We start from the raw sequence: 27,402 nt of genomic DNA, 5'->3' as shown, positions 1-27,402 counted from the left end.
GTTTGGTTGGTTGGCTCTAGGTCTTCAGAGATGCCAGGGCAATGGGAAACACTTGGCGTTTAAGTTACATGACTTTGCATCTAAGTAGCTGGTAACTGTTGAGGGTTTAAACCTAGGCCTGTGCCCTTCGTCAGGAATCTAAAAGGTACTAAGGTAACTCAAAGACTGGGTGGAGACAGGCTCCCTAATCAAACAGAGGAAAATGTCACTCTCTAAATGTCAGGATTTAATGGAAGAAAGAGTGTTTTCTTTTACTGCTTGCAAGTCAAAGGCTCTGGAGAAGCAAAAGAAGCACAGTGTGACTTATAATTAAATATTTTTAAAAGATACTACCAGAGAAGCCATACTCAGAAAGGGAATGGTCTTTGAAGAAGCTTTGCTAGACGACATCTGAGTGAAAAAGCCTGACTTAGAATAACTCAGTTCAAGAGGGCTAGCTGCTCCTTACTATCTCGTGCAATGTTGATCTGTTGCTATAGCAGATGCTTTTTAGTTTTTCCCTAAGCAAAATCTTGCTTTAGACAAAATTGTCTCCTTTCGCTTACTAATGAAAATTCTTACAGATAATCTTGTGACAGTAAAATTCTTGAGCATGTAGCTGCAAAAAATGCTCTACAGCACTCTGGTAAATACAAAAATACTCTTGCTTTATTTTGTTTTTTACAGAAAATGAACCTTATAATGCATCAACCCTTCAAATGTTATAAATTTCTGGGCAGATTTATGTTTTTAATTACTAGGGTGCTTTTGTATTTAGTTTGTATTAGGCTCTTTTTTATCATTTTGGTAAAAAAAGGATAATCAAATCTGATCCCTGTTTACGAACACCTCCAAATACTTGTAGAAAAAGCTTCCCAAAGAAAAAGCTACCCAAAGCTTCCTATGTCCTAATCTCTAACAAATAATGGTCCATAGGCATTAACAACTCCCATTTGCCATATATGACTTTCTTAAATGCTTATGCCTCAGCATATCTTGCTTTTTAATAGTAGTCTTATCTTCTTGTACATTCTCTGCCTCCTTTGGGATTTCTAAATGCTGGTCAGAAATTGGACACATCATCATTAAAATTGGAGTCATTCATGGGGTTTATGACATTTTGGTTTCTATTTGGTCTCTATAACACAAATAAATAGCATCAATTCAGAGATTTGAAGACCACTGAAAAATTTAAAGTTAACAGCAAACACAGCCACTTAACCATTGCCCTCATCTCCATCGTTTTCTCTAAAACCAAAAGATCCGAGTGCAGGCAACAACTGATAAAAATTCGGTGTGACAAAACTCAACTTTATCAACTCAGCAAGTTACAAATGCCAACATTCATCTGTGCCAAAATACAGGCAAAGATTTGGCTTGAATCTGATCTTCTATGATAAGATCTTTATGAAAAAAAAAAATCTAGGTCAAACCCCCAGCTGCCCATCTGCTTTCAAGAACTGCCAGTACAAAATTCTAGCACGTTAGCACTGATGAGCTCTGGTAAACTTAAAGTAGCTAAGTAACAGTACTTAGACTTCAGTGAGGCCATATATCCTGAAATGTTGTCTCTGATAGAGGGTGAAAAATGATTGCTCAGGAAAAAGAACATGAACATGGAAAATGTACACTAGTTTCCTCAGGCGGCCTGCAGTGACTAGCACTCAAGAAATTCCTCAGCCAGATGCAGTTCCTTTGTATTTAGTAACAGTTATAAATTTCTTTTCTATGAACTTTTCCAGTCTCCTCTTGAGCCCACATAACTTTTAGTATTTATAGCTGATTGTAGGAAGTCATCCCTAACTATACTGTGACATTAAAAAAAATCACCTCTTGTTTGAATCTGGATCCTACAGATTTGTCTGACATCCCCTGCTTCTTGTGTCAGACACTGAACAAGCAATCTCCAGCTACCAAGTGTATTTGTAATGTTTTCCACTTACTTTATAGATATCTGTCATATCCACCTCAGTCATCTACTTTCAAGGGAAGACAAATAGGATAATTAGTCATTCTTTATACAGAAGCTCTCATACCTTTCATTATCCTTGCTGTCTTTCTCTATACCCTTCTTGAGGCAGGGTCTGGAACACCACACAGTCATCTGACTGCAGAAAAAGTTGGGATTTATACAATAACACGATGACATTATCTGTTTTCTTTTCTCATTTCTAACTCTGGCATTGCTAACACTTGATCTGCTTTTTCAGCTGCCAATGAGTTGATGCTTTCATGGAACTATCTTTTAAAATCTTAAAATCTTGTCTGATACTAATCAGTTCAAAGCTCATTGTTTTATATGTGAATTAATGGTTTATTTTTTTTTCTCCAACATGCGTCACCTTATACTTATAAGCCATGTTACAGTATGGCTGTTTAGTTTTCTTACAAGCCTTTGGTGAAGGAATTTGTTGAAAGCCTTTTGTAAATCCAAGATCAATCAGATCACCCTTATCCACATGTTTTTTGATCCCCTCAAAGGATAGCCTTACGTTTGCGAGGTAGGACTTCCTTTTATGAAAACTGTTTTAACTCTTCCCAGATAAGTCATATTTATCCAGATGTCCACTGTTCTTTATTATAGTTTCCACCTATTTGTTTTGTGTAGATATTGGACTGACAGGCTTGTTTTCTGAACCTCTCTTGGAACATTTTTGTTAAAAAATGGCACTCTGTAGTCTCAGGTAACAAGGCACTTTTAAGTAAGTCATCTGTTGCAGCTTCAAATTCTTTAAAACTCCGTGTGATCTCAGTGACTATTTCATTTTGTTTGCCTACAATCACCTACAGACACTTGTCCATATAGATTCTTATGATAATAATCATTTATGATTCTGAACAGTTTCACTATCAGTGGATTTACCTAAAATCTAATGTATATCAACCAGTTCTGTCTTCTGGATTCAGAAGACATTCCAGCAACATGAAAAGAAATAAGACGTATGCTACGTTTCATTCCACAATAAAAGAGAAGCTGTCATTTCAGCTACAGTTTCCTACAAAATTACCCTAGGTCTGTGGATTCTTTAAAAATGCAAACCTTTCCACCCATTCCTTAGTAATGAGAAATAGAGAGAGGGAAAGAGGATATCATGATCTCTAATTTATAGGCAGCATTTTAGTGCTGTAAATACCTGAATGGTAAGGTTTTCTCCTTTTTAACATTTCATTCTTTTCCTATCTGATTCTTTTCACATAAAATCAACATAGGCTAGTTCCCTAAAAATGTCCATTCTAACAACTTTCGAGTAGATTCTAACTGTATCATCTGTAAATAATTTAATAAACTACACAATTTATTGTAGTATGTGATTTTAGCCAAATGAGAGAATCAGCAGGGAAAAAGAAAAGAAAAGAAAAGAAAAGAAAAGAAAAGAAAAGAAAAGAAAAGAAAAGAAAAGAAAAGAAAAGAAAAGAAAAGAAAAGAAAAGAAAAGAAAAGAAAAGAAAAGAAAAGAAAAGAAAAGAAAAGAAAAGAAAAGAAAAGAAAAGAAAGAGAAAAGAAAGAGAAAAGAAAAGAAAAAAGAGAAAAGAGAAAAAGAAAAGAAACATTGTCAGTGCTTTTTGTTTTGTTTTCTTAATTACACAGGGAAAAAAAAATACATAGTTTAATGGAACAAAAGATAAAATCACAGCCATACCACTTGAGAAAACAGTCTCTTCCAAAATGAATTGAAAATGGCGTCATCTAACAGATCCCTTCAAATGAGATTTTAAAATAAAGTGGTTTCTGCAAACTAAGAGTAGTGTAAGGCAATGCAGTCTACGTTATTATCCTGAATCACTGCCTAATAACATTTCTTGTTTAGTAGTAATACAATTAAGTAGTTGTGTAAAATAAAAGCAAATTCTGAATGCAAAGATAAATTCCATTTTCCCCAAACCTTGTAGAAGTAGAAAAAATATTCTGCTTAATTCCTAGGCTTAATTTTTATTCTACTGACTTCAGAAGCAACAAGAAACAGAGCCACATGGAAAGGATTTAATTTTTTAGAAAAAGATTTAAATGATGGACAAAGTGAATGAAATATGTTGACGGAAGGTTTAAGCTGCACAGTGCTAGCAAACTTTCATTAAAGCTGATTGCTCCTCATTTTCCCCCCATCAAGTTTCTCTTGTCCTACAAGAAAATATAATAGAATCCAGATGTTTGATGGCATGAGGAACTTAGCTGTGCACTGCAAGATAAATAGGGTTTGCTGACTGAAAGTACAGACATGTAAAGGTACAGTAAAACAGCAATACCAAGCTCTTAGTGAGTAGAAAAGAAATAAAAGATAAAACAATAACATACTTATTAGATACCTTTAAGGCCAGACTGGAAAGCCCTGCCCATGCTCATAAGAGGCCTGAGCATTTTCTCATTGGTAAAGGTAAAGGCTTCAAATTTTAATCCCTAATGTGGATTATTAGGCTAGATATTGTGTAGTGGTTGGAATTTCACAACTATTCCTTTGTTGTTGTCGTTGTTTCCCCAGTTTGAAGAATGGCAAATGAAGTACAGTAGAAGAAGCAGAGAAATGTCCTGAATCTGACTCTGGTGTGAAAAAACACTTTCTCAGAAACATTAAGTAAATGTGATGATGATTTAAAACCTGAGATAATTCTTCTTCTAAACTGAAGTACATGGGGTTGCACCGTCACTTTCTGAAAAGCTGTAAGTCTGCAATCTGCCAAGTGTAAGGGGCAATGCTGAACAGTTCTCAGCCACGCTTCCCTCAAAGGCGGAAAAGTAATCTGTTATTGTTCTGTGCTGGAAACAAATTACCTCAACTCCACACCAGCTCAGCTAAGGTTTACGAAGTTTTAGATACTGAGGAAGGGTCAAACCTTTGCCTGTTTATCTTTCCACTACCTCTTTGATCCCTGTCTTTGTCTTAGTGGAATGAGTAATAGTAACTCTAGCCACAAGAAGAACTTTATTAATGTAGATAGCCCATGCAGAGGAGTAAGAACTCTGTTCCTCTTGGTGGTAGACTTCACCATAGTCACAATCATGCATTTTGTTATTGAGTTAATGTAAAACTGTGAACTGATTGCATACACAGTTAATGCCAGACATTGTTGAGAAGTGTGTTAGATCACACTCGTAGCATTTATGGATGGTTCACTAAGAAGACAACATAAGTCAACTGAGTTCAGCTGCAGATAGAAAGTTGTCCATGCAACTACCAGGAGGTTTTTCTCTAAGCAATTATGTTAGTGGGAGTCATTCTTGTTGCAATAGTATTATTATTATGGTTTTAGGAGCAATTGTGAAAAAAAAAAAAAAAACAAAAAAAAAACGGCTTGGTCCTACAAAGTAGAAACTAAGTTAATATCCTTGAGTATTACTGATTGATAACACAGTGAGTAGAAATTCATACAGAGAGAGCTCCCTTGTAACTCTGCAATTCACCATGCCAGGATGCAGATCAGTGAAGATCTGCTTTCTAAGTTTATGCATAGGTGGCAATATGCCACAGACTCTCTATAGCCAAAGACTGGTCACCATTATATACAGTGAATAAAGATGTATTGATAACTTGAGTTTGGAGAACATATCTCTGATGTTTGTTTGGTCTTTGTCCTACCCTGTTCCTACCCCAAGCCACTTCCAGATACTCAGGAAGTATATTCTTGAACTGCTGATGGAAGAGAAGCAGACATTTCTTGTTTTTGTTTTTCCTGGCCTAATAAAGTCTTTTGAGAAGACTTTTGAGCCTCCAGGTGTATGCACGGGGCCTCACCATGTCCCAGCGGCACACTACAATAGGAGCCAGATTTCCTTTCCTACTTTCTGCCACTCACTTGTGTTGTCCAGGCAATTTGGAAGTACAGGTGGTCTTGAGGAACCCAAAGGGCCTTGGGAAAGGAAGGAGCTGTTTAGAAATATATAGAAAGACAAGGATTTTTGAATATACAGAAGAATCATCAAGCAAAATAGCTACAAAGGCCCCTCAAGATTTCGTTGTGAGTCAAAAGTAAAACACATTCACTGCAAGACTTGTGAACATGGACAAAATTTCTGCAACATAGGAGTAACATTTTAGTTAATGTTGAAGTAAGGGTTTGGGCTAGAATTTGTGTTTCCAGGTATCATTCCAGTTTTTTAGTTATCACTATATTTTAATAAGGAAGAACTCTTTTTCTCCTGGGATTTGGGGATACTCTTAAGTGCCTATCTCTATTTCATTTTGACTCTCAGGAGATGGGATGACTACATTTTGGCTAGAGTAGTTGGGAAAATCCTGATAAAAGATTCTAAATCAAAAAGAAAACTATCTGTGGTATTTTCTTACTGGTTTTGGCAGGGAAAAGTTGCATCATGTTCTTTTTAATAGTTTACAGGAATCAAAACTGTATGTTCTGTGCAAAAGCTTCTTGGTCTTGAATAGAACTCTTATGTAAGTAGATGTTCTGTGTTTATCTGAATTCCTCAACTCTGCCATAATGCTTTACCCTGTTCTTTGAATTGTCATTTAAAGATGGGAGTTAATTAATACAGCATCTTTTGTCTATCAATTCACCTTAGGCAGTCAGCTTTTCTAATCTCCCTTCTTCCTACTGAAAAGAACCCACTGCAAACATTTCATGCCTACTTTTGGACTAAACAAAAATATCATACTGAACTTTTCTGATGTACTACAGTGGCATAAATCAAGAGTAACCATATTGCATTCAGTTGGAAAATAGATTTTAATCGTAGCTGAGCTAAGAATTCGGCCCTAGTGGTGTATTTGAAATGATGAAAACATCGCACTGAAGATTGAAAAGATCTTGAAGATTTAACATCAATCTGATGAATATTCACCTGCATTAAATTTCATTTTCTTTTGAAACTTGTTTCATGTTAGCCAGCATAAAAGTGATTAATTCCCTTTGACTAGTTGCTTTTAAAAAGCACAATGAATAATTACATGTATTGCTCAAGTTTAGCATAAAAATCAACAATTTTTGCATTGCAGTGTAAATCAGGCATTGTTGAAAGGCTTCCACTTGACAGGCTCACCGGATTGAATTTATCAGTACTAAAAATAAGAATAGGAGAAGCAGAGGAACGATTGTGTTATAACGCAGTATGGGCCTCAGGAAATATGAGTTCCATTTTTACACTTGCAAATTTACATTTAAGTTTTGGTCTGGACCTTTAAAATGGGGAAAATACCTAATCCACGGTATAAACTTGAGCAATCTGTTTGAACTTCTGAACATCTCAGTGGGTGGTTCGATAATTTGTGTCCTTCTGTAGTACCCCATTCTTCCTTCTTTCATCTGCACAAACTAGGCTGTAAGTTTTGTAAGGCAGTTTCTAACAGGACTTTACAAATACAGTGAAGTATTTTGTTTGGTGTCTGCCCCAGTGAGTCTGATGTTTGTGGTTCAAACTAGAGCATCTAGCAAGAGGACTGTTCATAAAGAGTTGCCACGGCATCAAGTTCTATCTGCATAAGGCTACCAGCATTTCTTTCTCTGTCTCTGGATGGTTCTGGTTAGATTTTTACCAGAGAAACAATAACAACAAATAGGATACAACAAAGATCCTTACGCATGAAATCTTACCCCCATGCAAATAACTGCAATAGATAAAAAGCAATCCTTCATTCCTGGCTATAGGAACAAGAATTCCAGCTCTCTGCTTTGATAACTAACTCCTTGCCAAATGGAGCACATTAGAAAAAAAAATGTCCTCCAAAATCACCTTGATGTTTAACTCCTGCTGATCCTTTCCTGTGGTGCTGCATCTTCTTGCCAGAAACCAGTTTCCAGACTTCTCAGCTCCTTCAGTCTTTACAAAGGCTTCTGCTTTTGGTGCTAATCTACTGCTTAACTGGTATTGGCATGGATTTGCTGGCTTTCCAGACAACTGCCAACATCTGCAAATCCTGGACAACTGTTTTTTGTGTACCCACAGAGCAAATCTAGTATGCATGCTGCGAGACCTACTGTAATGTAGAATGTTGGTCCTGTCCTTTCTTATTTTATGCCAGCAGCATCTCCTACCCCTTTGTTGGATCTATCGTATACGGATAATGTGACAGATTTGTTTATTTAATTCTGATTTTCTTTGATTTAATTCTGAAGTGGGTTTGTTGGTTTATTTTTGGTGACAGGAAAAGAATCAAATAGTTGATATGAGAGGTATCTAAATGTCCCCCAAACAGTATTTTGAAAAATAAATACTCTTGTAAAAAATACTGATATTTGTTACAAATGGCAGATCAATTTCCTTTACTGCTGTCTAGTACCTATATTATTTTTCAATGCTCGGGTAGAAGATTTTTTGCTCCTATATTAATAGTGGTGTAAAGCAGAAAGACAGTGAATGTGAGTGAGAATAAACACAAAAGCATTGGCATCTTAGGTGCTTTCCTAGTGATTTTGAAAAGCTGTCTTTCTTATACAATATATTCATTCAACAGTTATGTCAGTACATTCAGCAGTAGTGTCAGTACTAACAAACAGAAATGAACTTAACACTGTTGGTGATACCAACTGAGCAGAGAAAGGGAATTACCTAAGTTTCTGTAGGCAATTGATTATATGTAACAAATATGACTTACTAATAACAGTAGAAATATACTCGGTTTCCTTTTTATGACAGTACACTTATTAGAGTATTCTTTCTAGCAATACTCCACTAACACATCAGAAATTTTTTACATGGGCAGGAAACAAAATGAAAGCCAATGGAAGTAAAGCTAATTCAGATGCTTTTGAATGTAAAAGTGAAATGTATCTAAGTTTGAGAAATTCCATACATTCATCAGGCAGACAGGGAGAGGATCACATAACTTTCTGCTGTCCTTTCTCAGACTGTCACTGATGGCTTAATGTTTATTCACAGTGCTTCATATATCATACATTATTCATCGGATTTTAATGAGAAGTTCTCTGTTTTTTATGTTAGAGTTTGTTATGTAGCAATTACAGCAGGGTAATCAAGTCTTGAGTTCTTTTCTTTAAGATCTAGTACTGCGATCGTCCACTTTCATGCATCTTAGACAGTACTAAATTAATTAAAAATTATAATTGAAATTCTCCAACTGAAACATCACAGCAGTTTTCTCAGAACACTGAATCTATCTCCTGTAAATGTTCCAGATCGAGTTGCAAGAATGCTGATTTCATTAGAAAACCAAAATAGCAACAGCCAGGGGAAGGAGAGGAGCCTTGCAGGTTTCAGATACTGAAAAATCAAGAGGCCTGAACTAGCCAGAAAATCCTTCTTAAAGAAGCAGCCACAGTGAGTTTTCTAAAGCATGTGCACTTTTGTAATGTTTGACTTGAACAGAACTGGTGGACCTTAGAGCATTTTATAATCATTTCTATCTTACTGAGTTTCAGAGAAAGTGGTTTTAGGTCATAGAGACCAAGCTAACAAGAAATCACAAACTTGGCTTTAAGGCAAGTGCCCTATTACCAAGACCCAGAGTGAGTCTCCTAGGTAAATAATAGCATTAAATACTTGCATATCGTGTTTTGCCTGTAAGCATAATTTTATATTTTGCAAATATGCCAGTAAGCTTTATCAACACTCTTTGAAGTAAGCAAGAATTGGATTGTCCTCTGTAATGGTTGATTTTTGTCCTCTGTTGGGCGGAGCCAGGGACCGTGAAGACAAAAGGGTCTGTCACTGGGGATTGACCAGTCACCAGTGACATTTAAAGAGGGTTGGGACTGGGAGGGAATGACACACTCCCAGTTCTTCCTCTCCTCTGCCAATGCAGAGTATAACAAAATGCAGCCATTTCTAGGGTGGAACAATGCAGCTGCTCAAAGGCAACCAGCAATTGTACAAGTGCAACAAAATTGCACAGTTTACAATAGGGAACAGAGAGTAATATTCAGTTTAAATGAATTTGCAGAAGAATTCAAATAGACAGACTATAATTTTATCACTTGGAATAAAGGTGCTGGGATTTACACTTTTATTCATCTAAAATATTTGGGAAACTATAATGAATGTCAGGACCTTTTATTCTGAAAGCAGCCTGAGGTAGAACAGCCTTGACCACTGTGGAGCAGTAGGTCTGTACTTAGCAGGAAGGAAAAGGGAGAATTGCTTGCACAATCCATGTGCTCAGCAATTCTTAACTGTGTCTCAGTGGCCCCTCTGGCCAGACGTGATTTTGGTTTTGGGTACTCTGACCAACTGCTTCTTTAGTGTCTGATATTGCAGAAAAAAGGGTAAGGAATTTTCTTCCTTTACTGTGGCCCCATGAAATAGGACTAATAGACAGTGGATAGTCACTGTAGGAAGTACCTAACTAACACCAGTTATTTAGGAGAAAATTATGTAGCAACGAATGTATGCCCAGCATTTTAACATTACTGAATTATTTTCCCTATATAACAGCAGCTAGATCAGTATAATATTCTAAAAACCCTTTGCTGTCTGTGTTTTTATTTTATATAGGGCTGTGTTTAAAGGCTGTAATCCAATAATATTTTCTGACTGCCACTGAGATTATTTAACAAAGAGATCAGTATTCACTTCTGTTGTAACCCTATATATGTTTTTAGTGTGCTTGGTTTTTTATATTAGAAATGCAACTGAGTCACAACACTGATCCGTTTCTTCTTTCGGTAGGGTGCTGTTTCCTGAAATATTACATCTTTCCTTTTTCTCACATTTTTTTAGGCTAACCTCATCATCACACTTTTTTTCTTTCCTGAAAAAAAAAAAAAACAAACATGGTCCCTTCCATATTTGATTGTTTTTTAAAGTTTTCTTTTGTTTTAAACAAAAACGCAACCTTTGTAAATATGCATTTTCATTTTGCTTGCGAAGTGCTTTACAGCAAACCATAAATTGTTCTCCATAGATCTTAACTATATAGAAGACAAAACATTAGAGAAGATATTTGAGTATATGTAAGCAACACAGGAAAAATAAAGGCAACTTTATATGTAAATAGCTTTAGGACCCTTCTGATGTTATCAAAACCAAACCTGTTGTTATGTCTACAGGACATACAAATGAAATTAAGAGGAGAAAAAAAAACATTATCAAAACCAACAAAAAGTCTTCTAGTATGTAGAACCTTTGGAGTTGTTTGAACTATTCCTTGTGATGAAATAGTCTTTTCTTTAAAGAACATACCCAATATTGTCTACATCTTCCCTTACAGAATAGTTTAGAATATATTTGATAGATAATATTTCATCTAGCACTGAACTGCAGATACTTGTCTTGTCACAGCTATATGTTAACACAATCAATGTTAACTGTTGCAAAATTTGTAGTATAGCTATCACCAGGAGAGATAACATGTCTGTATCTCATGCATCACAGTACTGTTCTCAGTCTTCCTGGCAGCTTGTGCTAAGGGTGTATTTTAAAGATATTCTCTAAATGAAAAGGTTAGGTAAGGATTTAGTTTTCCCTGAAACATGCATTATCTTAATGCAGTGTGCTATGACATAGAGATACGGAGTTCTGCACAGTTTGTCTGTGAGGGGCTTCTGTAGGCCACTGGTAGTTATTTCAGGGAATAGATCAATCCCAAATAATTATTAATCCCAAATAATTCTCCTATGAAGAAAAGCTGAGAGAGCTGGGGCTGTTCAGCCTAAAGAAGAGAAGGCTCCAGTGATGGAGAGCAACTTTTTGCTCAGTCAGATAATGACAGGACAAGGGGGAATAGTTTTAAACTAAAAGAGAGGAGATTTAGATTAGATGTTAGGAGGAAATTCTTCACTCACAGGGTGGTGAGGCACTGGCACAGGTTGCCCAGAGAAGCTGTGGATGCCCCATCCCTGGAGGTGTTCAAGGCCAGGCTGGACAAGGCCTTGGGCAACCTTATCTAGTGGGTGGTGTCCCTGCCTATGGCAGGGGGGTTGGAACTGGATGGCCTTTGAGGTCCCTTCCAACCCAAGCTGTTCTATGGCTCTATGAATTAAAGTCATTACGTCATTCCCCTTCCCCCTCCCAAAAAAGAAAAAAAAAAGAAAAGAAAAAAGAAAAAAAGGTCTCTGAAAGATTTGAGTTACTCTTCTTTGGGTTCTGAGTTAGTTTGTTTGGGTTCTGTAACCAGTATCTCCCAAGGTGATGGAAGACTGTTTTCTTTGTTTCAGAACTAATAAAAAAAAAAATCTGAAAACTTTAAATTAGAGATTTTGGTGGCAGAGGATTTGTTATTTTTTTAATTGGGATGAAAAAAAGCATCTAGATTTAGACAAATTCCTCTACTGACTTCACCAACGCTAACTCCAAATTAGGTCTTAAGTAAATCAAGTTAGTTCTCAGTAGTGTTGTATAGGTACAACTTCAGGATGAACCGACTTTTTAACCTACAAGATCTTCATTACTGATGATGATAGAGAAGAAATCAGTCTGATTCATAGATTTTATGGTAAAGTTTAATTAAAACTTTTAACTAAATTAAATTTAAACTAAATTAACTAAATTAAATTAAAACATTTAACTAAAATGAAGTGGCAACAGTTTAGTGATATTGCAACGTCATTTTTATGAAATTACTTTCCAGATCAGTAACGCACTTAAATCTTTAATGATTTCCACATTTTTGAAATTGACGACGTTGAATAACTTTCAGTGTTTATAGGTGGAAACTGCAGATAAATATTACTCATAGCTTCAAAACATCAGGACCATGACATGCTGGGTACATTTTGTTTCAGCATTCCACACTAATGGCAGATGGAAGCCAAGCTGTGGCCTCCAAAAAAGAGGTGTTTTGATCCATTTCCAGAACTGGCCTGAAATGGGGGAAGAACGGGCAATGGCATAGCTTCTGTATATGATCTGTTGCTGATCTCCTCTTTCAGCTTCACTAGAGCTGATTTCAGGGAGGAGAAATCTGATAGTAAGTATTCAGTGGCCAAGTAAGTGCAAGGCTCTTCTGTGCTGAATTATCCACAGCTGCTTACTGTTAATAGCTGCAAGCTAGACACAACAGGGCTGGCGGGACAAGTGACTTGCCAGTCTCCACAGCAAAATAGGGGATGTCCAAACTTAGCGTTGTTATTTTCCTCTCAGTGGCATGGTATTTCAAAACAATTCTGTGTAACTGAAGGTGATTGTATGCGTCCATATAACCAGCAAAAGAGTGAGGGACAACGGGTGAAATGGCAGCGCGACAATGATGAAAGGCATCGCTTTGCATCTTGCTTATGAAAGAGTCACTGATACCCCGCAGCCAAAACCACATGCGGTTTAACTGATGCTTGTCACCTCCTGGACCAAGTTTTCCGTTCTGGTTAGACAACCGTGAGAGATTGGAAAAGTTTGAGCAGAATATCCAACAGCATTAATTCCAGTAACATCTAGAAAATCAGTTTATGCTATTCAGTGGTGAGTCCAGCCCTGGAGAGCAAGTACAAAGCCTCATTGGGACTCGTTCTTGCCTCTTTGTGTTGCCTATGGAGGCTTCTTCCAAGTCTGTCATGTAAAGGATGCCCCTCTATTTTTGCCATCTATTTCAAAGACGTTATTTTTCCATAATTATTTTGTATAGTAATGAATGTTTTTGACAATCTTGTCTCACTACTGAGATTTAGCTCCATATAAAGCTATTCAATCCCAAAACGTACTTGCAAAAGCCTTAATGAGGTTGTAGAACAGACACTAAGGATGAGGCCTATGAAGCCTGAACTCCATGTAGACTTGAATTCTGAAGCTGTCTTTAATTGAATGACTTCTTGTTTTTCTTTTGCTAATTGTCTGCCTTTTTTTTTTTTTTTTTTAACCTCAGCACCATGAAGATTGCTCGTTTTTTTGACTGGAAAGAACAGGCAAACTTCACCAGTACATCTTCCTTGTGTTACTCCCGTGTTTCTACTTTGTTAATTAGAAAACCACTGATTCTGTGCTGTAACCAAGGCGGTGTTTTTAATTGTGCTCGGACAGTAACTCAAACCAGAGCAGGCAAACAGGTAAGGTACCTGTGTCGTGTTTCACTCTGGATATACAGGAGGCATAATTTTGTGTCTCTAAATACATGCATACGTATTGCCGCAGATGGACATTTTAAAAGCACACGTGAGGAAAAGTGCTTGCATTTTTAGTGCTTGTCTGTGTTTAAAGAGGAATCGTGTCCCCGTACAGCAGGACAATACCGAATCAGAGCCCCCGTCCCACTGCCACAGCCCCCCCACAGCTCCCCCCATCCGGCCGCAGCGGGCCGGGCTCTGCTGCGCGCACTGCGCAGGCGCAGCCGGCGGGGCCGGGCGCGCTCCCGGCGGCGGAGGGGGGGGGAGCGGCGGCGGCGCGCGCGGGTTCGGACGTGGCACTCGGCTGAGCGGCGGCACCGAGCGGCGGCGCGCGCGGGCGTGCGGGGGCTGCACGCGGCGCCCAGGTAACGGCCCTAACGGTCCTAACGGCCGCGCGGGGGGGCAAGGGGAGGGGGGGGGGGCTGCGGTGAGTGCCCGCACGGGTGCCGGGGCCGGAGGGGGGCGGCGGCGGCGCGCAGGTGCCGGGCGGGTCCCGAGCGGGGCTCGGGGAACTTAAGTCTGTGCTTTGCGAGGTTCCCCCAGGTGTGTGCTATAGGAGTAAAGAGTGAGGGTGCGGCTGTGTGCCGTCCTGGTCCTGCCTCTGTGTGTGTCTGTGTGTGTGGCGGTACGCATGGCAAACGCTGTTTGCCAAGCGGAGGTTGCAGCATGCCCTGGGGAGGGATAGCACCGCTTCCTAGGTGCATCGTCACGGTGCCTCTGCAGAAATACAGAGCTAATAGCTCTCTTTCGGGTACCGGACAGCGTGGCCTTTTATTTTTAACTCCGTTGTCCTGCCTCTGTGTGCACACGAGGGGATTTTACAGTTTCATAGAGATAGCGGGGCAGTGGAGTGTGGTGGGGTACCCCCACTGTGCTGGGGTAGCAGTAAGTTGTGGAGAGGTGTTTGTGTCAGTGCTGTTCTTCAGGCCATGGGGCGTAAGGTCACCTGGCGTTGAGGAAGAAAAAATCTTATTTTGTCCTTTTATGTAATGACATTGTAGTAAACAAACCCAGGGAAAGCCCTCAGTGTAGTTGATCCTCTGATCTTTCTCATGCCATTTCCAGAATGAATCCATATGTCTCTTGTCAGAACCTGATCACTAAAATCTTAAGGGATCTGCTTCTATTGGTACCTCGGATGTTGTCTCCAAACCAGTTGCATTGCGTGTTTCTATATGTATGTATCTGAGAAGGGATTAAATATGCTCAGTGCTAAGTAGAATCTGGAACTGTGTTGGATAAGCTTGCGTTGCCCTCCCTGTGTGTGGTTCAGAGTTCCTGTCTCTCTCCAGCACAACCTCTGTGTGTTTGTGGTGCCTGTGGGAAGTTCGACGTGGCAAGACTTTGTGTGGCTGTGTGTGAGGAAGCTGTGGGGGGAGTCATTTCCCATGGACGCTGTCACAGTTAAAGGTGTTGGCTGCTGCAGCTGCCTCAAAGTGCAAATCTCTTCCTTTTTATATATTTAAAATACATATGCATTTATACCAGTGTGTAGGTAATTCGGTGCTGATTTACTGTTTTGGAGTAAAAGACTCACACTGTCATGTCTCTTCTGATGGGGGCAAGGGAGGGAAGAAAGTATGGCTGGCAGCAAAAAGTCCCTCTGTGTAAATATTTTTCCCCTTTTCCTATGCTTACCTTCTTAACTAAGAAATGCGAGAAACCCCCTAAGCTTGCCCACCCAAAGCAGTTTAATGCTTCAGTCAAGAAATCTTACGGCACTCTGAGGAGTGTGTGGCTTCGTGCCACGAGCAGTGTGTGAGGAGGGCTGGGCCTTGCACCCAGCTCCAAGTAGCTTCTTGTCTGACATGACAGATCAGTAAAACTTTTTTTTTTTTTCAGAAATGTATGTTTAATAAGAGAAGCTAAGAGGTGGGTTTTGTGATGAGCGTAGCTTTTCTGTACTGAAATGTGTCAGTGCAGCGTGAATTTGTCTATTTTGTGGTTTCGTAGGTGTGTCTGATTTAGATGGTGCCTTCATGCGTGCTGCTGGATTGCAATTCCTGATCCAGTCTGCATCACCTTATGCTGCAATCCAAGGAATGTGAAATATAGGTGGCTGGCAATGCTATTTCAAAGGAACATCAAGCATATGAAATGCTGGTTTAGGTAATGGATCTCTAGTTCTTTGGGGATACCCTAGTTGGGGCTTCACAGAAGCACCAAATGCTCGCTCAGATCCTCATCATTTCTCAAAACACTTTTAATTTGGTTTTAAAGAAAGCTAGTGGAATTCCGGTTTTCTTAAATTCAACATGCAATCAAAAGTGAAGAATCTTTCTTACTTACAAAAGTGAAAGTTGGCAATCAAGGCTGCAGAGTGTACAACGTCAGTTACTTTTCAGATCCCTTGGTTGAAAGTGCTCTGTATTTGAAAACTGGTCATGTAAAATACAGTCATCTGGTTTAGCAGTGTAGCATTCATCAGATGTTTCTGGTTTCTGAAAGTTTCCTAGAAGTATCTTGGAATATCAGGAAAGAGATTAAATGTCATGTGAATGTCCTCATCATCAGAAAACTTCTTTTGATTGCTTTTAATGAAATTCTGGTGTTTTATTGTGTTTTATTGTTCTTTTTTTTTTCTTTCTCTGAAAACAACAGAATCAAGATGTGAAAGCTTAGGTAAAAGATGCCTGGTAACAGTTTGGACAGCGTATAGTACTGCTGAGGCCGTACTGCCCTCAGAGAACAGCCTCTCACTTGTGGAATGCCTTGTGCTCCATTTCATCACACTACAGAGTCCTTTAGTGTAAAAGCCTGCTCAGGTCTGGGCCAGTAATGTGGAAGACAGCTGGAAATAGGTTCTCTGTCCATCCTGTAATTTATTCACAGTTTTACCAGCACTGAAAGCAAGCTTTTACTCACTTGCTGGGAGTAGGGATGATGTAGAAGGTTTGATGAGGAGCTGGTGCTATGTTCCATACCCCATCTAAAACGAGTCTGCTGGCATTGGAGAAGGATTTGCTAGGAGTTCTGTTCTCTAGTCACTCTGCTTTTCCTGATTTTTTCAAAGTACCTGGTATCTGGCATGTGGGACTTAACTGTCTATTTTGCAGGTGTAGCAGAAGTCTAGTTTTTCCCTGTGAAGAGAACAATTTGAGATGTTTTCTTCCACCTATACATCCTTTAGTTACAGTTTTTCTCTTGCTTGGGAGAGGTGAATCCTGTTCAGATAAATTCAGTGAATTGTTTGAATTTAGGCAGTGATAAGGAAAGTAACCAACCAGTTGCAGTCAAATAAAAGCATCGTTTTCCCCTGACCTCCAAATCCATTTTTACCTCCAGGTTTGTTTTAGGTCTTTTTGGAAGCGTAATTCTCAGCCTTTTAAAATGTCCAAAGAATGAAGAGTAGTAGCAGGTGTCTCTTTGTCTTTTGCAGATCATTAAGGAGGACGCCATACTTGGAGTAAGAATATTGTCATCATGAGTCAACAAGGTTATGTTGCAGCTCCTCTGTATTCCGAATACCAGCCAAGAGTGGGAGGCTTTTCTACAAGTTTTGGACCGCCTAATTCTTCACTTCATTATGGGCATTAGGGCAATCCCAACTCCTCATAAGCAGCGCCTCAACCAGGTATGAAATTGGCTTAAAATATGTTTTCAGTCTGCTTTTTTGTGATTTTTTTTGTATCTCTTTTGGTGTTTTGCATCTCTTCATCATACTTCTGTCAACACACGGTGCTCAGCTATACGCTGCTGATGCATAAGGATCCTGCCCCGGCTTTGCTTGCGTTACTGTTTGTGCCCAGGTGTTGACGTAAGATGCCCGGTAGTGGGATTCTGACCTCTGAGTGTGAATTCCATTGTCCGGGAAGCAGTAGGCACCAGTGCTCAACGCTGTGCTGTGATTAACCTAATACAGGTGTTAATACAGACAACAACAAAATTCTGGGAATAAAGAAATGTTTCTCAACTCCTGTGTGTTAATGGCAAGCAAGGTTTTCAGAAATGGGTTGTATTCTTTGCAGTAGGACCTGTGTCCAACCAGGTTCCTGAGCGTAAATGTGCCTATAAATACAGGTTGATGTTTTACTGCTTAAGCTTGCTTGCTTGGTGACATGTTTGGATAATGCTCGGTAAGTGGAGCCCATCTGCTTTCTGACCACTTAGGGGATGGTTACTTTCCATGAGGAAAGGGAACTTGGGTAGCTTTTACATGCAGATGGCTTGTTTGCTGTTTACAAATGAAATCATGTTACAGATAATATAATTTGACATCCAAAAGATAAACTGGACTGTTACTGTCTCTCCTTTCTGTTTCATTCATTTTAACTTGGTATGTGGCTTCAGATTTTTCAAGAAGTATAATAAGTGAGACTATGGTGGCTGAGATCTTAAAAACAAAACATCAACAAAAGAAATTTGAGAGCATAGAACTGAAGCCCATTTTGCTGGTCTAATTTCAGTGAACTGGTCTAATTTCAGCGAACTCTAGGCATACTAAACTTGTGAATCGGAACGGTGGGAAATATCCCAAAAGTAAGATTCCCTCTTCCTTCATTAAGTCTATTAACACACCTAGGAAAAATAGGGAGGAAAGAGAGGGATCACTTCAATATGACTTCACAGAGGAAAATGACAGTTAAGATAGTAAAGATGTCTGAATTACTTTTTTAATACCAGTCAGATTATGGTAACTTATGTTAAACTCAATATTTGTGATTGGGTAGGGTAATAACAGAACCAAATATCCAACTGCTTGTTTGTTTGTTTTTTTTTGTTTTATATATAAAATATTCTTTTTAAAGACAGCAGGAGTTGTTACTTTAACCCAATGCTAAATGTAGTCAGAATTACTTCTGGTAATTGGCTTATTAGAATGCTAGGAAAAAATACCAGTTTAGGTGCCAAACAAATTTTTGATGTTAGATTAATTTAAATGAAAATAATTCAAGAAATAAAGATTGAAAAACTGTTTATTCAACAGTGGTTCTTACATAAATTATAATCCCTTTATAGTTGATGTTCTAGATCTGAATTAACCCTTCTTAGCATAGATTTACCGGACCTGCATATGGAAGCAGCATTGGTGTTGTGTTTTTGTGTTTTTCTTTTTTTTTAAGATTGTTCCAAACTTTCTGACGAGGTCTCTGAAAGCAAAGGGATCTCATGCTTCTCCCTACAAAAGTAAGCAGGTGATAGGGAACTTCAGTATCCCAAATCGGACTGGAGGGTCTGTTTCTCCGTTCTTGATTCTTCCTTACTGTCCCTCTTGGCTTCTTTTGCTGGAAAGTTGCCAACTACTGGTTGGTTCCTTTTTTGCTGTCTTTTTCATATCTGCTTCTATAGCTGACCAAAAATCTTTCCTTTCTTACAGAAAGGCTGAGGTTAGAAGGGACCTTTGGGGGTCATCTTGTCCCGTCCCCGTCCCCGTCCCCCCCCCCCCCCCCCCACTCAAGTAGGGCCACCTGGAGCTGCTATTCTTATTGTTAGAGCAGGGCTGTACACTTGTAATTTTTGATGATCATGTGCTTTTTTTTTTTTTAAGGATTCTTACATAAAAGTGCTTCTTGTCTGGCAGGTATGTCAAAATCAACTGTGCCTCTTGGATCTTTTGCTCCCGTTGGGCCTCCACCACCTGGTACACATCAGTTCAGCCAGACCAACTTCCAGAACGGGCTCAGTGCAGCAGGACAGCCAACGCACAGGTGACTTTCAAGAACTAATACATGAGATCTATCTAAGTTATTTGACCTCTCTTTGGCTGTTTCACTGGCATTTAAGTATGGCATCCCTTTTATCTTCAGCAGTTCTGACTTACTCCAGTTCTGAACTGGATCTTCTAGTTCGGTTCTCTGTGATGTCAAGCTGCTAGATCATGCAGTATAATCTATAATCTCATTAATTCAATTTCTAGAACAAGTCAGGTCTTTATCGTGAGTTGTTTGTTTTATTTTTAACTATTATTTCTGCTTGAACCTTAGACTCATTGCTTAAAAGCAGCAGTTAGGTGTTATATTGAAGTGCTCTTCAGGGAGCACTTATAAGTTGCTTTTTTTTTTTAGTTATTTTCAGATTTCTTAATTCTCCTTTGTTGCGAGGAACCAAGAAGTTGTTATTTAAAAATTAATAGTTGCTGGTGAGTTTTGACTAGAAGCTGGTACATGTCTATATAGCTGTAGGTTTTTTCCCCTCTCTTGCCTTTGCTTCATTGCTGTGGGATCACAGCCAAGGATCTGTAGGGTACTTTAAAGACATCTTATAATGCAGGTTTGGTATAATTTTTCAGATGGATGACTGTTGCTCTTTTGCTTGGTCAGTTAGTCTGAGATTAATCATGAAGAATTTAAGTGTTGTTTTCCTGCCTCCAGAACTTACAGGAAGAAGTGAAGGAGATAGGAGTGGGGGAGGGAGAAAACTAGGGACAGGTTGAAGCTGTAAAAATGAATCTTGGAAAAATTATGGTATGAGGGGATGAAAGGATAGGGTGGACAAGCTTGATTAGAGTGGTTGTATTGCAGGGTGGGTTGTAAGTGGGTAAATGCATGTAACTCTTAATTAATTCTGTCAATTGTTAATTATTTTGCTGCTCTCCCATGAGTGACAAAATTAGAGTTTGTGTACCTATAGCTATTTTAGCTTTAGTGAACTTAATTTCATGTAACAACATTCTTGTTTCAGTTGACTGAAGCTTTACTCTGTTTCTGTGCTTGTTTAGTTGTGGTGAAGTTATCTGTGTTCAGGTAAAGCCATGCATATGTTTTATGAGGCATCAGAATAGGAAAGCCTGTTGTCTGTGTGTTACAACTGTGTAAAGAGGACTCACAGAGGCTGGTCATCTGTTGTTTTTTAAAAAAAAAAAAGTGTACAAATGGATAGGGAGAAGCAGTGGTTGTCCTGAAAACAAGGAAAATGAAAGTCAGGGTGACATGACCAGCCCAGCAAAATACTGATTCTCTTCCCTAAGTTTTGGTCACTGTCCTGACAGCTACACGCCTGTTGTTTTTACCTGATTTTGGTTTTACCTGATCTTGTTTTATTCCTGAACTGCTGAGAGCTGCTATTCTGGGAAAGGAAATCTCCTTATCAAAATTTCAAGGAAAGTGAATTCTTCTCTTGATATACCTAGGACTATCCTCAGTTTTTAAAATGGTTGTAGATAAAACAATGTAGATATCTGGGAGATAGCCTGAGATCTCATTTGATCAGAATGAAATAGTCACGTGTTACCTCTTTTCTTCAGTTCTTTCTCTTGCCTTTATGCTTTCCTGTGTCTGGTAACCATGGAGCAGTTTTTCCCCACCTTCATCCTCCTCTTCCCTCTATAACTGATAAGTCCTTAACAGTTTCTCTGTCCATTGCCCTCTCTTTGCAGATATTCTCTGAATACTCTTCATTCATCCCTGATAGGGGAGCTTCCTTCATAAGCATGGAAAGGGGATGGAGGGATGTGCTAAGTTCAGAAGCTTCAGTTTCTTAATCTTCAAGCTTTCATATAGTCTCTGTCTCTTCTCCATGGAATACTCAAGCTTCTTTGTTTCTAATAAGTATACAAACAAACACGTTTGAAAAAATGCATTCTCTCTTTGTGCTTCATGACTATTTTAACAAAAATATACTTTTTCTGAGCAGAACATGACAATTCTCTGGAAAGTTTGTTCAACCTAATTAATTGTTTCAGCACCACCCTTGAGAAGGTATTGGACCTTCTGGGATTATGACTGGTTGATGTAGTTCCTTGCATAACCGCACTCATTTTTCCCTTCAGGTTTCAAGGCCCTCCACCTCCAAACAATACAGGACTTTTCTATCCTCCCTACAGTCATCAGTCACAGCCAGCCTGCCCAAATACTGCATCCACTTCATCTACAACACAACTTGCTAACCAGCTCAACAGCATGCAGATAAATAGCTACGGTAATCATTTTTATATGTTTGACTTTTTCCTGAGTTAAAGCTATTAAGACTATAATAATTAGAAACTTAATGAACTTGTATATAAGCAGATAATATTCTTGCCCACTATCATTTGCTCAAGTTCTTACATTTTTATTCTCATCCTGTTTTTTACATCAGTGTTCTTGAGTTAGTTCTGAATCTAAATTTGTTGAACCTTCCATACATGTTGGTTACCTTGTCTGTCATTTCTCATTATTTGTTGATGCTGGCAGCGACAGCCAAGACACGATCAATAATATACAGGCATTGTTTTGTTTTTCTCAGCTTTTTATAATTTCTCTCATCTTATTATTTTTTGCCCAAAACTTATAGTTTAGTTTTTCATCTAAATTTTGTTTGCATTTAATTTGGGGTTAAAACTAAAACATGAGGCAAAGATGTGATCATGTGATTCTTCCACATAAATTGCTTCCCATCAGTAATTTTCTGTCTGGCTATATCTGCTTTTTCTGAGTATTTCCTGGTCAAATTTACCATTTGACTGGAAAGCAGTGGAATTTAGTTAGCATCTTGTCTCTCTGTGGCCAGGGCATTTATGAGGATGAGTTTGCTAAACTAAGGTCACTTTAGTGGCTGATATCATTGTAAGATACGTGTAAAGATGAACTTTTCAGTTCAGGCTGCACTGATGCTATATCATTGTTCCTTCTCTGACTTGACAGGTTACTAACTTGAGTTTAATGAAAGTTGTGTAACTGCCAGGGGTCTGACTCTCCATTTGCACAATGGCTTGTGAAAACTTGGTTCTTCACCTTAGAAAAAATAACTTTGACTTGAATTCAGTCTTGGTGTACTGAACTGCAAGTGCACAATTAAGTCAGATAGTTCTATACAGGATGAAATGTGGCCCAGCACCTCTACAGCAGCACTTCATATTCAGCTGTTTCAGCACTTCATATGCAGCAACTCATGTTATTTAGAGCAAAAAGAATTATTTTTCTTCCTGCCTTTGTTACATTGCCTCCAGCAACAATTTTGTAACGTTCTTCCTTATCTTGTTACATGCGGGAATGTTGAGATACCCTCCAGAGCACTGAAGACGTGGGGTCTTTATAGTTATGCCCCTATGTTGGGTTTTATTCTTCTGATTTTTGCTTAGAGGTACGGCTAAGTTGGTGTAACTTGACCGAGCACTGAAATTCATGGCTTGTTATGCTGCTGGATCAATGTTTGTGTGTACCAGTGGAGAACCTGAGCATGGTTTGCATGTGACACTTTTTTCAGTTCACAAGTCTGACAGAAGATACATTTTAGTATTTGTTTATTAACATTAGTCCTTTTGCTCCAAACGTAATTTGCTATTTTTTTTAGCATTCTTGAAAATTAATTTGACATAGGTCTTTTGGGGGATGTTTGACTAAAAATGCAGGTTTTGTAAAGTAAAGAACACTTACAGATTTTAAGTCTCAAAAAGAAAACCACTTGCAGGGTCGTCTTAATTCTAATTGGAATCTGGATCTTACAAGCAACAAACTATTCCTCACCAGTGCGTGCAAAATAATTTCCACACGTTTCATCTTTTAACATCAAAACCAGAAGTTGGTTGTAAAACAGATTGAGTGGGTTTAACTTTCATTTAGTTTGTCATGGTGAAATGGGAAGACCAAACAAACAAAAAAATACTACATAAGAGAAATTGATTATTAAGCCAAAAGGAATGTTGTTTCACATTAAGAATTTAAATATTATATCAAAAGCCAATAGTGATTTATGTGTATTCTCTTCAAGAATTATTGAAGGCTGGCCTCCTTCTCCCTTTCCCCACCCACCCCAGCTGTAGGGTTTTATTGAAAATAGAGCTGAAGGAAATAAAATTGAACATCTGAGTCAGTTCATACTTCAGCTGTGAGGTCTGATTTGTTTTATGAACAGACATTCATGATCTGCTTAATGAAGCATGTCAGTATGTAACTCAATATTCCTTGTATGTTACAAATATATGGAGTAAAAATAGAATGTCATTCACACAGAGTTAGTACGTTGTCATTTTTGACTCATTTGATAAATAATTTCTTGCTCAGGTCCTGGCACTACTCCGAGCTCTCATACATCTTCTGGGCATCCAGCATCTTTTCAGTGTCCACAGCCAACACCTCCAACGCAGCAGCAAATGGCCTTGCCACCTGGATCACAGGTTCCTCCACCAGCAAATAATTTGTGGCCTTTGTGCTCAGCCTTCGTTGCCTACTATGGCCAGACAAGATGGGATCCCTGGATCTGGCTCCCCAAATCCTAACTTGCAACAGCTTCCAGGACAGCCTCCAGGGCCTGGATATCGTCCTCAGCAAGGTAAAGAATGATGTTTGGTATCTAATTGAAAACAAACAAACAAATGTATTGAGAATCACTGGTGGAACTGTGACCACTCACAGCTGATGTTCCGCTGCCTTGGAAAAATGAAAATTTAACCACCTTTTTGTAGAATGGAAGTTGTTATTGCCTGTCAGTGCATTCAAGGTAGGATATAGTTTTGCTCAAAAGTTCATCACTCTATTGAGAACTTAACAAGAAAAAGGAGATGAATTTGTATCAGAAACAATGTGTGTTTAGTATTGGGTAAGGGTACAACATATTGTAGAAAGGAGTCATATACTCCTTTTTAGATACTCCTCTTTACTATAGCAATAAAGATTTGTAATTGAATACAAAGAGCGTGCTTTAATCACCTGTCACAAGTGAGTAAAACAGCTGGCTTTTTAATTGTCAAACTAACTAGGCTGGTTTGCATTGACTGATGTTAGTAGGGAGATTCTCACTGATGCAACTGGAACACTGGAATCAAGGGCTACAAGCTTTACAGAAGAGACAGGCAGGAAAGGAGGGGCAGGGATATTGAGAAATGGATAGGTTGCACAGAGCTGGCTCTGAGAAACAGCCACAGACAGGCTGAAAGCATGTGGGTAAAGGTTAAGGACCAGACCCATAAAGGACACCTTGTGGTTGGCATCTCCTACAGACCGCCTGATCAAAGGGAGCCTGCTGATGAGGCCTTCCTGCTTCAGCTGCAACAAGCATCATACACACAGGCACCCGTCCTGATGGGTGGCTGCTTCAACCACCCGGATTTCTGCTGGGAAAGCCACACAGCAGGCTGTAAGTTATCCAGGAGATTCCTGGAGTGCATTGAGGATAATTTCCTCGTCCAGGTATTAGGCAACCCAACCTGAGAAGTGTTACTGGACCTGGTGCTCACCAATGCAGATGAACCTGTTAAAGATGTTAAAGGGATTATTAATAAATTAATATAGATATTAAGGGATTCTGGAGGTAACTGGCCAGAAAAGAAAGGCCAAGAAGAGTGTAACACCCTCTGATAAATGAGAAGGAAGAACTGATAACAAGGGACATGGAGAAGGCTGAGGTATTCAACAACTTTGCTTCAGTCTTCACTGCCAGTCAGGTTTCCCATACACACCTCTCAAATTCTTGAACCTCAAGGCGGGGGCTGGGGGAGCAGAGTCCCTCCCACAGTAAGCAAAGAGCAGGTTCAAGACCACGTGATGGAACTGAACAGGTCCAAGTCTATGGGGCCCAATGCTGTGCATCCCAGGGTCCTGAGGGAACTGGCTGATGTCATTGCCAAGCCACTCTTCATCATGTGTGAAAAGTCCTGGCAGTCAGGTTAAGTTCCTGGTGACTGGAAAAAGGGAAGCATCGCTCTCCTTTTTAAAAAAGGATGGAAAGGAGGACCCAGGGAACTACAGGCCTCACCTATGGAGCCTTGACTCTGTGTTTGGGAAGTTCATGGAACAGATCCTCCTGGAAGCAGTGTCAAGGAACATGCAAGACAAGGAACTGTCTGAGACAGCCAGCACAGCTTCACCAAGGGCAAATCCTGCCTGACCAATCTGGTGGGTTTCTGGTGGATGAAAAGTTCAACATGAACCTTCAGTACCTGCTTGCAGCCCAGAAGGCCAACTGCATCCTGGACCGCATCCACAGAGGTGAGGCCAGCAGGTCAAGGGAGGGAATGAGGCCCAACTTGGAGTGCTGCATCCAGGTCTGGGCCCCCATCACAAGAACGATGTGGATCTGTTAGAGCTGGTCCAGAGGAGGGCTGTGAGGGTGATCAGAGGGCTGGAGCACCTCTGCTGTGAAGACAGGCTGAGAGAGCTGGGGCTGTTCAGCCTGGAGAAGAGAAGGCTCCAGGGAGACCTCACTGCAGCCTTTCAGTACTTAAAGGGGGCTTATAAAAAAGGTGGAGAGTGACTTTTTATAAAGGAAGATAGTGATAGGACAAAGAGGAATGATTTTGAACTAAAAGAGTGAAGATTTAAAGGAAATTCTTCACTCTGAAGGTGCTGAGGTACTGGAACAAGTGGAGTCCCTGCCTGTGGCAGAGGGGTTGGAACTGGAATGTCTGTAAGGTCCGTTCCAACAAAAGCCGTTCTATGAAAGGCCTGGTTTGAGTAGCTGTAATAAACTCTACCAGCAATCCTACTTTGCTATATAATAGCAAAAACTTTAATTATACTCAAAAAATATAATTGAAAAATTTTGGAACTAGAGTTGTCACACCTAGCTTTATGTTTACCTTTAAATACCTTACCTGCATGAGCTAAAATAACCCATTTCTTGTACTTGCTGAAAACAGAAAGGAAGAAGTTGCATTTAGCAGAAGTAAGAATGATTTGTATGGCAAAAAACTGATGTTAAAATTGATAACAGAACTTAAATACTTCATATCAATGGTCATTTGTAACTGTGCAGCAAACTATGGCCCTCAGATGGCAGGATATCAACTGTCTTATCCTGGTGCCTTTCCTGGAGGTCCAGCACAGCTCTCTGGTCCGCAGCAGAAGCAGCTTGCTCCTGACTCTGTTCCAAGCCCAGTAAGTGATGTGGCACTAATGTTTTATGAAAGTAAATTTCTGCTCCATTTAATGCCATTGCATTTACATGGCTTGGTTTACAGGTTATGTTGCAATTTTTGTATAGTCTTTTAACTACGTGGGCTTTTTACTTTGTGTTGTCAGTTTGGAATAAGTGAGTAGTACATAGTGCTAGGTTTAGAACTGAAGAGGCTTTATAACTTTAGCTGATACAGGACATACCCACAACTCAGAGTACGTTAATAGGAATTCCCAACAAAGTTCTCCTTATGACAGTAAGGAGTAATGGGAGATTACTTGCATTCTCTGCAGCTGGTCACCTTTCCTTTCCACTCCAGAAAGATCCAAGGCTTAAACTTACTAACAGGTAGACACCTAAATTAGGACTGGTGCAGAGCACAGGTATGTGAACTCTAAAATTGCAAACATGGAAAAGCTGAGAAGTCCCATGCTCAAAAGCCATGTCACTGTTTGTAGGAGTTCCACAGGCAACCAGAACTATTTGCTTGAGCATCTTTCCACCCTTGTAAGGATTTCAGTAGCTCAGAGTATACATAATGCTTAAGCTTCCTACAGGTTCAGAAGGCTCTGAAGTTGAAGCCTGCCTTAATGTGCACTGGTGGGACAAAGCCTCTTCTTTTTAGAATTGTGTTAGATGAAAAATAAAACAAGATATGGATTGTCAATCTTTCTTGAATAAAGTAGTCTAATTATTACCCAAAGGAATAACTTGTCAGATGCAGGCTCTGTTTACC

The 27,402-nt window shown here is 39.3% G+C and overlaps 1 pseudogene; it reads left to right on the top strand.

Annotated features, from left to right (window-relative positions):
* The window catches only part of LOC125184060 (protein transport protein Sec24D-like), a 212,545-nt pseudogene that overhangs the window by 146,109 nt on the left and 39,034 nt on the right, over positions 1 to 27,402 (top strand).

The sequence above is a fragment of the Anser cygnoides genome, chromosome 4 (assembly GCF_040182565.1).
Source record: "Anser cygnoides isolate HZ-2024a breed goose chromosome 4, Taihu_goose_T2T_genome, whole genome shotgun sequence".
Classification (NCBI taxonomy): Eukaryota; Metazoa; Chordata; class Aves; order Anseriformes; family Anatidae; genus Anser; species Anser cygnoides.
This window is presented reverse-complemented; position numbering and strand designations above follow the sequence as displayed.